General features: G+C 38.7%; 1 protein-coding gene across 1 annotated transcript in view; it reads right to left on the minus strand.

Moving 5' to 3' along the window:
- The window catches only part of LOC118935858 (serine/threonine-protein kinase TAO1-like), a 136,540-nt gene extending 125,118 nt beyond the window's left edge, over nt 1-11,422 (minus strand). Inside the window, exons 1-2 of the mRNA XM_057497744.1 lie at nt 11,275-11,422; nt 5,597-5,767 (exon numbers count right to left, since the gene is read on the minus strand). The gene's annotated coding sequence lies outside the window, so the exon portion shown is untranslated. The remainder of the gene's footprint in view (nt 1-5,596; nt 5,768-11,274) is intronic.
- Nucleotides 11,423-16,697: the final 5,275 nt, after the last annotated feature.

Here is a 16,697-nt window from a genome sequence, read left to right on the forward strand (position 1 = left end):
TCTCAAAACCAAACTGAGTGAGAAGTTACAATTGACACCATACAAAGGATCATAAGAGACAACTAAGAAAAATTATATGCCAAAAAAACTGGACAACCTAGAAGAAATGGATAAATTCCTAGAAGCATACAATTCTTGAAGGCTAGATCAGGAAAAAATAGAAAATCTGAACAGCCTGATTACTAGTAATGAAATTGAATCAGTAATGAAAAAACTCCCAATAAACAGAAGTTCAATCCCAGATGGCTTCACAGGTGAATTCTACCAAACATTTAAAGAAAAGTTATTACCTATTATTATCAAACTATTCTAAAAAAGTGAAGAGGAAGGAATGCTTCCAAACTCATTCTATGAGGCCAACATTACTCTGACACCAAAACCAAAGACACTAAAAAAAAAAAAAATTAAATTACAAAAGAATCTCCCTGATGAACATAGATGCAAAAATCCTCAACAATGTATTAGCAAACTGAAATCAACAATACATTAAAAGGATCATTCATCATGAATATTTCATGGATGGAAAAATGATGCAGTAAGTACTAATCAATCATCAGGATACACCACATTAACAAAATGAAGAATAAAAACCATATGATCACCTCAACAGACAAAGAAAAAGCATCTGACAAAATTCAACATCCATCCCTGATAAAAATTCTTAACAAAGTGGGGACAGAGGGAACACACCATAACATAACAAAAGCCATATGTGACAAACCCACATTTAACATCATATTTTACAGTGAAAAACTGAAAGCTTTTCCTCTAAGGTCAGAAACAAGACAAGATGTCCACTCTCACACTTTTATTCAGTGCAGTACTAGAAATCCTACCCACAGCAATCAGGTAAGAAAAATAAATAAAAGGAATCTAAATTGATATAAATAAGAAGCAAAATTGTCACTATTTGCAGATGATATACTATATTCAGAAAACTCTAATTACTCCACCAAAAAACTATTAGAACCAACAAATGAATTCAGTAAAGTTCAAAATCAATACACAAATATCATGCAATGTTTTTTATTATTTTACTATCACACAAAATACAACATACATTAGTATACAAAATCAATATATAGAAATCTACTGTTTCTATATGTTAATAATGAACTCGCAGAAAGAGAAATTAAGAAAACAATCCCATTTACATCTACATCAAAAAGAGTAAAATACCCAGGAATAAGGTGAAAGACCTGTAGATTGAAAACTATAAGACAATGATAAAAAAGTTAAAGCTGACTCAAATAAATGGAAAGATATAGTATGTTCACTGGATTTAACAATTAATATTGTTAAAATGTCCATAATACCCAAAGCAATGTAAAGTCAATATAGTAACCATCAAAACACCAACAGCATTTTTCACAGAGATAGAACAAATAATCTTAAGATTTGTATGAAACCAAAAAAAGACCCCAAATAGCCAAAGCAATCTCAACAAAGAACAAAGCTGGAAATACAACTATCCTAGATTTCAAACTATACTACAAAGTTATAGTAGTCAAAACAGTATGGTACGAGCCCAAAGTAGACTAATAGGTCAATGAAACAGAATAGAAAGCACAGAAGTAAACCCAACTTATATGGTCAATTAATCTGTGACAAGGGAAGCATGAATACAGAATAAGGAAAAGACAGTCTCTTTAATAAATAGTATTGGTAAAAGTGGGCAGTTACATGCAAAACAATGAAACAGGACCACTTTTTTATACCATATACAAAAGTAAACTCAAAATGGATTAAAGACTTAAATGTATGACCTAAATCATAAAACTCCTGAAAGAAAAGATAGGCAGTAAACTCTTAGACATTGGTCTTAGCAATACTTTTTGGATATGTCTCCTCAAGCAATGACAACAAAAGCAAAAATTAACAATTGGGACTACATGAAACTAAAAATCTTTGCAAAGTAAAACTATCAACAAAAGAAAAGGGAATCTACTAGATGAGAGAATATATATGCAAATAATGTATCTGATAAGGGGTTAACAGTCAAAATATTTAAGAACTCATACAACTCAATACCAAAAACACAATCCAGTTAGAAAATGGGCAGAAGTTCTGAATAGGCTTTCTTTCAAAGAAGACATACAGATGGCCAAAGACACATGAAAAGATGCTCAACATCACTAATCATCAGAGACTACAAATAAAAACCACAATGAGGTATCACCTCATACCAATCAGAATGGCTAGTATCAAAAATACAAGAAATAACAAGTGTCAGCAAGGATGTGGAGAAAGGGGAACCCTGGTGCATGTTTGTTGGCAGTGTAAATTGGTGCAGACCCATTGTGGAAAGCTGTGTGGAAAAATAGCAAATAGAATACCATACAATCGAGTAATTCCATGCTGAGTATTTATCCAAAGAACATGAAAACACTAATTTGAAAAGATAAATGTTTACCACAGCATTAGCTACAAAAACGAAGATATAAAAGCAACCTAAGTATCTGTTGATAGATGAGTGGATAAAGAAGATGTGGCATATATACTATGGATTATTACTCAGCCATGAAGAAGAATGAAATCTTGCCATTTGTAACAACATGGATAGACCTAAGGGTATTATTCTAAGTGAAATAAGACAGAGAAAGATAAACATCACATGATTTTGGTTGTATGTGGAATCTAAAAATAAAACAAACAAAACTGAACAGAAACAGATTCCTAAGCAGAGAAAAAACTGGTGGTTTCTTGGGAAGAAAGGGGTACACAGGATGGGTGAAATAGTTAAAGGGTATTAAGAGGTACAAGCTTCCAGTTATACAATAAATAAGTCATAGGGACGTAAAGTACACCATAGGGAGTGTAGTTGAAAATATTAATTTTGTATGGTGATCAATGCTAACTACACTTATCCTGGTTATCATTTCCTAATGTATATAAATGCCAAATCACTATGCTGTAAACCTGAAACTTATTTAATATTGTATATCAACTATACTTCAATTAAAAATAAGTAAATTTTTTAAAAGGGTAGAAAAGCAAGAAGGGACTTGCCTACAGAATTCAGATGGTTTTTAATTTACCTATATCCAAAAAGAAAAAGGCATTAAGAAAAAAAGAAACAGGATACAAATTATTTAATTACTTAATTACAAATCAGTATGTAAAAATACAAGTTTAAAATAGAAATAAACTTAAATGTTAACATTGTTTTGAAAAAAAAAAAAACTGCTCTCCTAACAAGCTCTTGCTGAATTACTCCAGTGGTGGTCATCCTAGATATTCTCTCTGTAGGGAATTTCCCATGTCATCTAACTCCTGCGTATAAGTACTCAAATTCAACTTCATAACCAGAAGTTTCTGAGACTCTTTCATGAGGTTCATGTGGTCAAAATTTAATAATTGTAAAAGATTCAACAGAGTAGTTGCAACAGAGACTGCCTGGCCTACAGAGCTGAAAATACTTGCTATCTGACCCCTCAGAGAAAACATTTGCCAACTGCTGCTTTAGAGCATGAACCTTTCAAAAATGGATGCTTACATTTCTTTTTAAATTACACAAAGTATGTTATATCTTGCACCATATACTTATTTTTAAAAATAAAACAAAAGGGAAAAAAGGAACTTTGTAGCAAAACCACTCAGAAGCCTTCAAAGCAAATCCTGATACAGTCTTCCAGGAGGTTTATGTTCCAGCTCATCTCTCTTATGGTTTAAGATTTTATTATGACTTTTGTCCAGGGCAAGTCAAATACCCAAAAGTAGGCTACAAATCAGGCTGCATAGGGTTAAGAGCTTTAGAAGCCACCCACTAAAGATTTTTGGTGACTTCTGCTGCCAGCCATGAAAGAATAACTGGTATAGAACTGGCCCTCCTACCATAAACAACTAGAAAGCTGGACAAAATATATGAAACAGCACTTTCAGAAAGTGGGACAATAGGCAGAGTAGAACTGTGAGCCCTGCAAAATGGGAAACAACTATGGTAAGCCCTGCAATCGCAGAGCACAGAAGTCTTGAAGGACCCAGGAGATGTACTGATGTTCACAGAGGGTGAGGCAACACGGCTTTCCATGACATAGCACTGAGAGAGAGTTATGCAGAAAAAGTGCTCTAGGAATCTGCATAGAGATCCCTTTGGCTCTGATGCTAAATCCTAAACTGCTGAGGAACAACTCCTGGGAGCTCTAATGTGAATAATTCCTGGAATTCCTGCAGGACTGGAAGACATTCAAATTCCATCCAGCAGAGTAGAGCTATCTAACTGAATGTTCTGGGCAACCAAGAGACTCCAGAAAGGCCAAGCTTTGTAACAAAGTTAGATTAGCCCTAAAGTAATGCTACACTACACCCACCCTAACAAAGTTTAACAACAGGCCTGGAAAGGATCGGCCTAATCCACATGTACTTAGATGCCTGCCAAAACAAAGGTCAAAACTCTTCAAAGGAAGACAACAAAATCCAAACATTCAACAACACAATAACCATGTGAAGAAGCAGCAACAGAGGTTATATAATAGGCAGACAAGGATATTAAAACAACTATTATAAATATGCTTCATATACTCAAGAATATAGAAAACAGGAACATACTGAAGAGAGAAATAGAAGACAGAAGTAAGATTCCATTCAATTCTTTTTTATATGTTCTGTAGCTGAAAACCAGTATCTGAAATTTAAAATTCACTGGATAGAATTAACAACAGATTAGCCACTACAGTAGATAAGACTAATGAACTTGAAGACACAGCAACAGACACTTTTAGACCAAAGCCAGAGAGAAAAAAGACTGGAAGAAAAGTCAACTGAACCCCAGTGATTTATACGGCAAAATCAAGCAGTCTAAACATACATGTAACTGAAGTCCCAGTAAGACAGGGGAGAGGAGGAACAGAAAAAGTATTTGGAGAAATAGAGGCAGAAATTTTTCCAAATTTGATCAAAACTATAAGCCCAGAAATCCATAAAGCTTAAAAAACACCAAACATAATTAAAACAAAAAAAAAATCACACCAAGACACATCACAATCAAATTGCAAATAAAACAGTGATATTAAAAACAACCCAAAAATATTATAATGTTCTCCTGTCTCCATATATAATATAAAGTAAAAACAACTCTAATCGGAAGAAATCAAGCAACATCTTTCAAGGTCTTTTGACTGAAAAATTTTAATAGACTTCACCAAAGCTGAACTTTCTGCTTTTGTAGGTCTTCTTCTGCTGGTACCCCTAATGTAAACTTTGTCTATTGAGTAATCAAGCATGAACAAAGTACAGTTAAATTGCTGTAAAATAACTTGATCAGAATGTATTTGTCTACCTCATAGTTCAGTGTCACATACTTTATATTGTATGCTGCTTGAGGCCGGGAACCTTCATATTTTAGCCTGTACATTTCTAGTGCAATTTCTAGTGGCACATAACTGTAGGAACACTCATGAATGAGTCAATTTCATTTCATTCTTAGTGCATCGCTATGTGGCATGTAGAACAAGATGGGAAAACAGATGCCCAGAGGGATTAAACAACTGTCTCAAGGACACTCCTAAGGGAAGCAGTATCTCACATCCCCAGAGTAATGCCTCCACACAAGGTCACCTCAAAGTAGACACAAAAGAATGTTTTAATTATTACTTACTTTGAGTTTCGACTAGATCCAGAGCAACACTAGAGGCTGTGTCCATTCCGAAGGTGATACAGGATTGGAAATTTTTCAACGAGGAGAGAGCAGATTCTATACCACTGAAGGATATAAAACCAGTTGAACATGAATTTGAACTGGAACGTCCTGGCATCTTGAAATTATTACCTAAGTTTTCAAACACAATGAAATAAGATTTATGAGTCCAAGTAATAACTACATAAGAAAATAAACTGCGGTAAATGTTCCTATGAATGTACCCAATATCCCACAAATGACACACTATTATCTACAATCTATATCCCTTGAAGGGGCACTGAAGCATTTGTGCCCTCATCTGGGCCAGCAAACAGATGCACTCACAACATGGGAAAGGTAACTGTCTTCATTATTCAAGAGAGGCAGAATACTCTCTTCGAAAATATTCCTTAGTTCTCTGAATAATTCAACAACAGCAGTGGTCTTAAAAAGCTGAAATATAAATGGGTTAGGAAAAGTAGGTGATTCATTTTTCTAAAAAATGAAAATAGCCATAGTAAAATGGTTTAACAAGGGAAAACTTCAAAAACCTGTAATTTTTAACTCATCTGACATATATACATATTGAATGCTGAAAACTAAAAAAATATATGAATATGTATGTATGTATATATATACACATATATATATATATATATGTATATATATATAGTGTGTGTGTGTGTGTATCCCTGATGGTCCTCTGGGTTCTAACAGATTTAAACACTTGGGGATATCCCAGATTCTGTTTTCAGTAAAAGCAGAGTTTCCCTATAAATTCTTATCTTCTGGTAGCTTATCCACTATAACAGTTTCAGTTATTACCTTCGTATTAAACACTCGCTAATCTGTATCTTCAACTACCAAATCTTTAAGCTTTGGACCACTTAGTAAAGCTCCCTACAAAGAGCCATCTTTGCTTAATTCAGAAGCTACCTGAAATTCAATCCACTGACACCAGTTAGAAAAGTGGGGAGAAATCACACAGGCTTAGAGGGATGGGAAGGTGGTTCTTCAGTCTGTACAAGTTAGCAGAAAGAAGGTACTTTCTTAGAATCATACAGACAGTGCTTGAATTCAGGCCCTGCCACTTAACTCTTGAGTAACCATGGGCAGATTGCTTTAGCCTCTGAGAACTCAGGTTTATCATCTTTTAAGATGGAAGGGGCATCTCACTGTGGACAAGCACACACTGCACAATTAAGTAGCATTGGGACCTGCCTCCTGCCCTTACTTTCCCCTGTGGAGAACTGTCCAGGATCTCTGGCATTTCTATCCTCTCCATAGCTACCACCTTAATCTCACACCGGGACTACTACAGTAGTTTCTCAATTGTTGATTCTTTTAAATTAGATTCACTTCACTGATTCAAAGGACAGGTACGGAGCACCTTACTGTGTCAGTCATTAGACTCACTAAAAAAGACACAGGGTACTCAGAGAAGATGCCTAAGATGCTGATTTCTATTTTTGACAGGTTAATCTACTACAGACAAACATCCACAACTCATCAATTCAAATCATTCATTAACAAATATTCAGTAATATATTTTGGAGCATAGTGTAGACAGTCTTAATACAGGGTAAAAAATTGGTCCAGTTGGGCCTAGGGCAGTCAAATGGGATTTTCAGCTTTATCTATTTTTTAAATTTTTATTAAAAATCAAGACCTGAAGCAATATGGCAAAATGTTACAGATGTTCAAATCCAGATGATGGGACAAAGGTTCTCAGTATGATACAAGGGGGACTTTTTGTGGTATTAAAATTTCACACCAAGAGAGAAAATATCACTATGAATATGAATGAAGAACCAATGATGATTTTTGAACATTTGCAGTTTGGTGAAATAGAGTATTCATTTACAAACTCACTCTGCCACACCAAATAAGTTGAGACAGTTACACAATATATTACAAACATATGCAGTAAGACGGAAAGATATAAGTTCATAAAAATCAGGATCAAAAAACAGATTAAAGGGAAAATCAAGTACCTGAGAAAATTAGAATGCAATCATGCAAGGATTAGAATTCTTTAGGATTCTACACAGCTATGAGTTTCCTGATTAAAAAGTGAGTTATAGGATTCTCGTTCTCCGTAAAGATGAACTCTGGAAAAATAAATCTTTCCATGGCAATCAAGGTTACATGGGTCATCATACATGAGATAATAAGACTCATAAAAGATATCCTCAATAATAGCCTTACAATAGATGCAATAATAAGCTTCCTAGGACTGTTTCTTAAGTTATTCTCAGGGTAAGCTAACAACAAGATACTTGTGGCATATACTAGCTCTGTGCTCATCAAACTCATTTCCCCTTCAACCATATAAGCCATTTCCAGGCTCAGTCCATTAAAACCACACAGTTTGTCAATAATAGTTCCCATTTGATAGCTGGAAACAAGCAGCACAGTGACCTCAGAGGCTATAAGTGAAGATGGAGGATCACTAGGATACTATATCACTGCTTGGTGCAACACTCCCCACCAATCAGGCCCCACACATGAAAGATATAAAAACTTGAATTGTGCAAAGCCAAAAATAAAAGCAAGGCCATTTAGATTTGGGCTTACTTGTTACGGCACCAATTGTTAGTCATAAAACACAGTCCTGCAAGGATCAAATGATATGGTTCAAGTATTCAGTTTTCTAGTCAGTCTTGATTTGGGTGTTACTCTAAATTGTCTAGAACACTGCTGTCCAATAGAACTTTCTGCCATGACAAAAATGTTGTATAATCTTCACTTTCCAATATAGTGGACACTAGGCACATATGACTATCGATTACCAGAAATGTGGTTTGACTGAGGAACTGAATTTTAAATATTATTTAACCGATTTAACTTTAAATAACCAAACGTGGCTGGTAGCTACTACCCTGGACTGCACAGTTCTGGAGAAATCACTATCAAAGTGTACTATTTCTATGAACTAGGAGGAAAGCAAGACAGGGGCAAACCATAGTATAAACAGGGGATATCTACCTGGAATTTCAATTTTACTTAACGGTAACATGAAACATGCTTACACTAAAATAAATGCTAGCTACATGATAGAGTAAAACATGGAGGCGATATAAAGTAGGGATTAAGCTTGCAGCCTCTGGAGCCAGATTTCCTGAGTTCAAAGCCTGATGTTGTCACTTGAATAACTGAATGGCTTTAATCAAGTTATTTAATCTCTTTATGCTTCACTTTTTCCCTTCTGTAAAATAGGAATGATCTAGTGTGTACCTCAAGGATTACTGTGACGACTGAATGCGTTAACAAGTATAATAAAGTGGGTAAGTCTTTAAAAGTGGAAATGAACATTACCGTCAACTTCATCATTATAATGCTGTGAGCAACAATACAGAGCAGTGTTAAGGAAGTGGACACTGGACATAGATGCCTGGAAATTCTGTCCTGCCCATGCCTTTTAAGGCTGTATGGCCTTGGTTAAGTTGTTTAACTTCTCTATCTTCAGTTTGCTCCTTTGTAAAAAAGGAAATAATCATACTTACCTCACAGCATTACTAAGGACTTTCTGAGGAATGTGTATTTTTATGAACACCCTAATGTTCCTTAGGGCCAAACAAGTATGGAGAACATTGAGATCATTGAGTCCTCCCCAAAATATGTATGTTGAAGCCCTAATCCCAATGTATTTGGATAATACTTAGAAAGGTGGCTTTTAGGTTCAGATTATGTTATGCATGAGCTTGGGGCCCTCCTGAAGAGATTAATGTCCTTATTAGAAGAGGAAGAAACAACATGGCTTGCTTGCTCTCTACCACGTAAGGACACAGTGAGAAAGGGGCCTTCTGCAAGTCACGAGGGCCCAGATCCAAATGTGCCAGCACCCTCATCTCAGACTTCCAGTCTCCAAAAATACAAGAAATAAATTCCCGTTTTGTAAGCCACCAATCTATGGTATTTTTTTTATAGCAGCTCAAACTGCCAAGGCACAGTGTATGTAAGAATTAATACAATCCAGTAAAATGCAAAGTGTATACCACATGGTAGCTATCCTTATTATCTGAATGCAAAATTCACATTACTCCAATGAAACTTTCCACTTGCAGAGATCTGGAGAAAATTTCCTTCTGTAATTCTGGAGTTTTTCAAGGGAAAAGATTCAGCCTGAGAAGTTAAGAGAATGGATGGAAAGGAAAGATGAAGTAGACACACTTTTCCCTATTTCTCCCACTAAGTATAGCAAACTACATAATTCATAGGACAAACCCCTCCCCCAGCAAAGAATTACCTGTCCTCAAATGTCAATAGTGCAGTGGTTGAGAAATCCTGGTTTAAATCAACCTCCTCTTGAAGCCTTCCCCAAGTAACAACAATCTTTTTGTTCCCTGTACCTATGGTCTCCAATAATAAAACAAGGTTATGTATTTGCTGAGTTTTTCCCTAGCATGCTATTGTGCCTCCCCTTACAGGCCTTGTCTTAAGCCATTCAGGCTGCTGTAATAAAATACCACAGATTGGTTACCTTATAAATGGACATTTATTTCTCACAATTCTGGAGGCTGGGAAGTCCAAGATCAAGGAGCCTGCATGGTCACATTCTGGTGAAAGCCCTCCTCCTGGTCATAGCCCATGCCTTCTTACTCTTTGTTTTCACAAGGTAGAAAGGGAAGGGAGTTCTCTGGAGCCTCTTTTATAATGGCACTAACCCCATTCATGAGGACTCCATCCTCCTGACCTAGGCACCTCCAAAAGGCCCCATCTCCTAAAACCCAGAAACTGGCGCCAGGATTTCAATGTACCAGATGTGGGGTGGGGAAGGGACACAAACATTCAGGCCGTAGCAGGTCTGTAAGATTTTTCTCTAAGCAAGACCAATTACCAGCTAATGTAAAAACACTTCTCTACTGTTGCCTCTTCTCATCTTCCTGTACAACACAGTAGTAGACACAGAACAATTTACAGACCCTAGGCCGACCACCTTAAGTCTACAGAGGCCTATCAAAGTTCAGCCAGAGCTGTGTCTTCTTTTTCAAAACACAGCTTTCTTTGCGAAGACTTCTCTTATCTGCACAAGCGACCGCTCATTCCTTGCCTCCTGCTACCACTATGCCTACCACAATCACATGCACACTTCTATTATAAAACTCAGTAAAGCTTATCAGAAGTATTTGCTCGTATGTCTGCCACTCCTTCACCCTGGGAGCCACAGGAACTAGAACTCTGACTTATTCTCCAGCATATAAAACCGCTCCTTACACTAAACAGGCGTCAGTAAACATTTGGCCAGTTAAAACTGTAATGGCAAGCACCCTTTCGGCTCCCCGTGCCCGTAAACTGGTGCCCGGAAACTTCATTCTCATCGCTAATCCTCACAACCATTTATAGACGAGAAAAGGAAACTGAGGCTCAGAGTGTTTACTTAAACGCGCTGCCCAAGGCCCTGATTTCAAAGCTCAAACCAGATTAGTCCGCACGAAGAACTCGTGATCTTTTCCCCACACACTTGGGCTGAAGGATGGAGAGACGACGTCCCGGAAAGGTAAGTCAACTGCCGCAGCCTCACTGCTAAAGGTGAAAAAGAACTAGGCCCAAAGCCCAGGTCCAGAGAGCCCAGCTCAGGGCAGCTGCGGAGCGCACGAGAAGGAGGAGACACCTCCCGCCACCCCCCGCATCACCACCCCCCGTTTCTGACTTACCTGGCTGCCCGACCTAGATCCGTCTGGCTGCACCCCGACTTCCCACACAAGACCCCAACTCCTTGCTTAACTCCTTTCCCTTGTAGCTGAAACGCCGAGCGCAGGCTCATGCGTCATCAGCTCTCGCCGCCAAATGGTCACATGATGCTCCGCCCAGGTCTCCGCCCCTTTGGTCATGTGACGGCCAGGGGGCCCCTCCCCACCGGGGCGGAAGCCGGGTCCAGCCGGCAGAAGATCCGGGGCTAGGGCAAAAAGGGTAGTCCTGCGAAGACTGAAGGGTGAGGACGGGGCGCCCACTCTGCGCGTGATCGCCGGCACTGCGCGTGCGCCCAGGCGCGGCCCGGGTGACAGGTGAGTCGCGGCGGGATGCACACGCCGCCTTCCTTTTTACGCCCTCCCGGGGCTGGGCCGCGCTGGCCGAGGGGGCGTCTGCTGTATGGAGTTGGGTCTGGCTGGCGGCGCCCGCGGTGCAGGACTGAGGCGCCTACTTGGGCTGGGGCTGCAGTCCTGGCTCTGCATCGCCACTTGGCAGTGATCTTCTACGACGTTTTGGCGCTTTAGGAAGTCATGCACAGCTGTTTGGCCCGCATCTGGTCTTCCAAGTTTCCGGAAGCAATGCTGTGTGCACATCGTTATTCCTCCACTTATTCGTGAAAACTGAGTGGTTGGTTTTACTCGGGTTTGAATTCCAGTTCTGCTGTAGGCTGTGAGTTTGGGCAAGTCATTGCCATTCTCTGCACAGAAATTCCCTCCATGGTCGTGCCAAAGACCTTTGCAGTTCGGATACAGTTCCGAGCGTCCTGACTTGTCTATAGTTGCACAGGAAGGAAAAAAAAAAAAGGCAGAGCCTGTAATGGAGCCAAGTCTAATTCTACGGAGCTCCTCCAACATAGGCTATGGTGGGGGCGGTGGGAGGCGGTTGGGGAAGAGAGGGTTGCCGTCTCTGCCCAGAAGTAGAAACACCTTGTAGCTTTCCTTCTCCTGTCTTTTCCGGAATTCATGAATCAGACTAGAGTGATCAGTCGCATTTCAGAACTTCTCAGGAAGAAGTATGCTGGTCACTTTTATCTTGATCAACGCCATTATGTTTTGTTCCTGATAATAGATTAATGGAGACCAGTGCTTCCTCCTTTATGGAGCTGAGGTTTTATGAGAGGATAAAAATAGATTTATCTTCTTTTGTCCTCTGAGTAGGGTAAATAGTAGCTCATCCCAGGACAATTTAATAGCCTTCAGAATTCAGTTCTGTACTTACTGACTGGGTAATTGCTATGATGCTGTGCTTCATTCTTGAAATCATGTTATCTTTTGTCTACGGTTACTTTCCAAACAAACCATAGTTCCTTACAAAATTTTCAAAAATAAAGTTACCACCACTTTCCTGGGTGCTTTGTGAAAAAAAATGGGGAAATCGATTGGGATCTCTGGTTTCATTTCACAGCCTATACTGAGAAAACTGGCCTTTTTGAATTTTCTTCATCCCCTATCATTTAGAGAACCACTAAATGGAAGATTTAATGTAGCTTCTTCTACAACGTTTGTTTGTACATTCTAGAGTGACTTTTTAAAGCTCAACTAAGTCTGAATACTTTTTATAAAGCCACCTACCCCTGAGATTACTGCATCATGATTAGGCATCTTTAATAATCATTCTTAGATTCTGTTCTTTAAGGCCAGTTTTTCAGCCAACAAAAGGGTATTTACCATATACTCTAGCCAAATATTTTGAACATTGTCTACAATGTTAATTCTTGAATAACAATTTAAGGATTAAAATAAGAGATGGACACACAAAAGTCTTGACTTAGTATCTCAGGCCTAGGCTAACCTGACCATGTGCATGCAACACTGAGTGTATCTGCCCTTCTTTTTTGGGGGGGAAAGGAGACAGATAATGTTGTTTTGCTATAAGCTGTTTTCTCTATGGCCCCATTGTCTGTGCTATATTGATATCCAAAATCTGGTGGCAGTTACACCTGTTAATCATAGCTTGTCCTCCTCTCAGTTGAGTCTAGAGTTTCATCCTGCTCAGACCTGGATTGGATTGGTGGTCTTTAGAGGACCTCAGTAGGTGATTTTCTTTTTGCCCATTTTCCATTACTTTCCACCTTTTCTTATCTCACTTTCCAAGCCAGACCATTTCTGTGCAAAAATTGGAATGAAATTATATGAAATTCAGCCTATTAGAAAGAAGTGTAGTTTAGCATCACAGAGAAAACAGAAAGGACTTATTAATAACTTATGCCTTAATGTGTGTTATAGGATACCCTCATGACAGAGAGTTCTAGACAACTACAGCAGCTTCTCAGCAATCCTTGCTGTCGGAGCCCACCCCCCACCACCTCCTCTGATGTGTGCTTCTACCCCTTGCTCTCTCTGCACCAGCCACTGCAGCCACTTTGCCATTATTCCTGAACTGCACCTAGTACATTCCTGCCCTGGGGCCTTTGCCCTTACTTGTAACCCCTGCCTGGACGCCCTTCTCCCAGATAGTTATCTATTGTAAAATAACACATTGCCCCCAAACCAGTAAATATTTGTTGTCTTTTAGTTTCCTGCAGTCAGGAATCAGCATTCTTGCTTAGCTGTGTGCCTTTGGCTCAAGGGCTCTTGGGAGTCAAGCTGTGGTCCAGGTCAAGCTGTCATTTTATCTGAAGGCTCAGCTGGGGTTGGGGGATCCATTCTCAAGCTCACTCAAGTGGCTGTTGGTAGTCCTCTCCCTCCTTTGTCACATGGATCCCTACACAGGGCTCTCTCACAGTATGACAACTAGCTTCCCCCAGGGCAAACAAATACAGGGTGTCCATCTTCTGTATCCATTCATCTACTGATGGATGCTTAGGTTGCTTCCATATCTTGGCTATTGTAAATAGTGCAGCGATAAACAAAGGGGTGCATCTGTCTTTTTCAAACTGGAGTGTTGCATTCTTAGGGTAAATTCCTAGAAGTGGAATTCCTGGGTCAAATGGTGAGTCTATTTTGAGCATTTTGAGGAACCTCCATACTGCTTTCCACAATGGTTGAACTAATATACATTCCCAGCAGCAGTATAGGAGGGTTCCCCTTTCTCCACAACCTCGCCAACATTTGTTGTTGTTTGTCTTTTAGATGGTAGCCGTCCTTACTGGGGTGAGGTGATATCTCATTACGGTTTTAATTTGCATTTCTCTGATGACAAGCGATGTGGAGCATCTTTTCATGTGTCTGTTGGCCATCTGAATTTCTTCTTTGGAGAAGTGTCTGTTCAGTTTCTCTGCCCATTTTTAAATTGGATTATTTGCTTTTTGTTTGTTGAGGTGCATGAGCTCTTTATATATTTTGGATGTCAACCCTTAATTGGATCTGTCATTTATGAATGTATTCTCCCATACTGTAGGATACCTTTTTGTTCTATTCATGGTGTCCTTTGCTGTACAGAAGCTTTTCAGCTTGATATAGTCCTATTTGTTCATTTTTGCGTTTGTTTCCCTTGCCCAGGGAGATATGTTCAAGAAGAGGTCACTCATGTTTATGCCATAAAGAGATTTTTGCCTATGTTTTTTTATAAGAGTTTTATGGTTTCATGACTTACGTTCAAGTCTTTGATCCATTTCAAATTTACTTTTGTGTATGGGGTTAGACAGTGATCCAGTTTCATTCTCTTACATGTAGCTGTCCAGTTTTGCCAGCACCATCTGTTGAAGAGACTGTCATTTCCCCATTGTATGTCCATGGCTCCTTTATCGAATATTAATTGACCATATATGTTTGGGTTAATGTTTGGAGTCTCTATTCTCTTCCATTGGTCTGTGGCTCTGTCCTTCTGCCAGTACCAAATTGTGTTGATTACTGTGGCTTTGTAGTAGAGCTTGAAGTTGGGGAGCGAGATCCCCCCCCACTTTATTCTTCCTTCTCAGGATTGCTTTGGCTATTTGGGGTCTTTGGTGTTTCCATATGAATTTTTGAACTATTTGTTCCAGTTCATTGAGGAATGCTGTTGGTAATTTGATAGGGATTGCATTGAATCTGTATATTGTTTTGGGCAGGATGGCCATTTTGACAATATTAATTCTTCCTAGCCAGGAGCATGGGAGGAGTTTCCATTTGTTAGTGACCTCTTTAATTTCTCTTAAGAGTGTCTTATAGGTTTCAGGGTATAGGTTTTTCACTTCCTTGGTTAGGTTTATTTCTAGGTATTTTATTCTTTTTGATGCAATTGTGAATGGAATTGTTTTTCTGATTTCTCTTTCTATTAGTTCATTGTTCGTGTATAGGAAAGCCACAGATTTTTGTGTGTTAATTTTGTATCCTGCAACTTTGCTGAATTCTGATATTAGTTCTAGTAATTTTGGAGTGGAGTCTTTAGGGTTATTTATGTACGATATCATGTCATCTGCAAATAGTGACAATTTACCTTCTTCTTTACCAATCTGGATTCCTTGTATTTCTTTGTTTTGTTTAATTGCCGTGGCTAGGACCTCCAGTACTATGTTGAATAACAGTGGGGAGAGTGGGCATCCCTGTCTTGTTCCCGATCTCAGAGGAAAAGCTTTCAGCTTCTCGCTGTTCAGTAAGATGTTGGCTGTGGGTTTATCATATATGGCCTTTATTATGTTGAAGTACTTTCCCTCTATACCCATTTTGTTGAGAGTTTTTATCATGAATGGATGTTGAATTTTGTCAAATGCTTTTTCAGCATCTATGAAGATGATCATGTGGTTTTTGTCCTTCTTTTTGTTGATGTGGTGGATGATGTTGATGGATTTTCGAATGTTGTACCATCCTTGCATCCCTGGGATGAATCCCACTTGGTCGTGGTGTATGATCCTTTTGATATATTTTTGAATTCAGTTTGCTAATATTTTGTTGAGTATTTTTGCATCTATGTTCATCAGGGATATTGGTCTGTAGTTTTCTTTTTTGGTGGGGTCTTTGCCTCGTTTTGGCATTAGGGTGATGTTGGATTCATAGAATGAGTTTGGGAGTATTCCCTCCTCTCCTATTTTTTGGAAAACTTTAAGGAGAATGGGTATTATGGCTTCTCTGTATGTCTGATAAAATTCTGAGGTAAATCCATCTGGCCCTGGAGTTTTGTTCTTGGGTAGTTTTTCATTACCGCTTCAATTTCTTTGCTGGTAATTGGTTTGTTTAGAGTTTGTGTTTCTTCCTTGGTCAGTCTTGGAAGGTTGTATTTTTCTAGGAAGTTGTCCATTTGTCCTAGGTTTTCCAGCTTCTTAGCATATAGGTTTTCATAGTAGTCTCTAGTAATTCTTTGCATTTCTGTGGGGTCTGTCGTGATGTTTCCTTTCTCGTTTCTGATTCTGTTGATGTGTGTTGATTCTCTTTTTCTCTTAATAAGTCTGGCTAGAGGCTTATCTATTTTGTTTATCTTCTCAAAGAACCAGCTCTTGGTCTCATTGATTTTTTTCTATTGTTTTATTCTT

This window comes from Manis pentadactyla, chromosome 3 (assembly GCF_030020395.1).
Source record: "Manis pentadactyla isolate mManPen7 chromosome 3, mManPen7.hap1, whole genome shotgun sequence".
NCBI lineage: Eukaryota > Metazoa > Chordata > Mammalia > Pholidota > Manidae > Manis > Manis pentadactyla.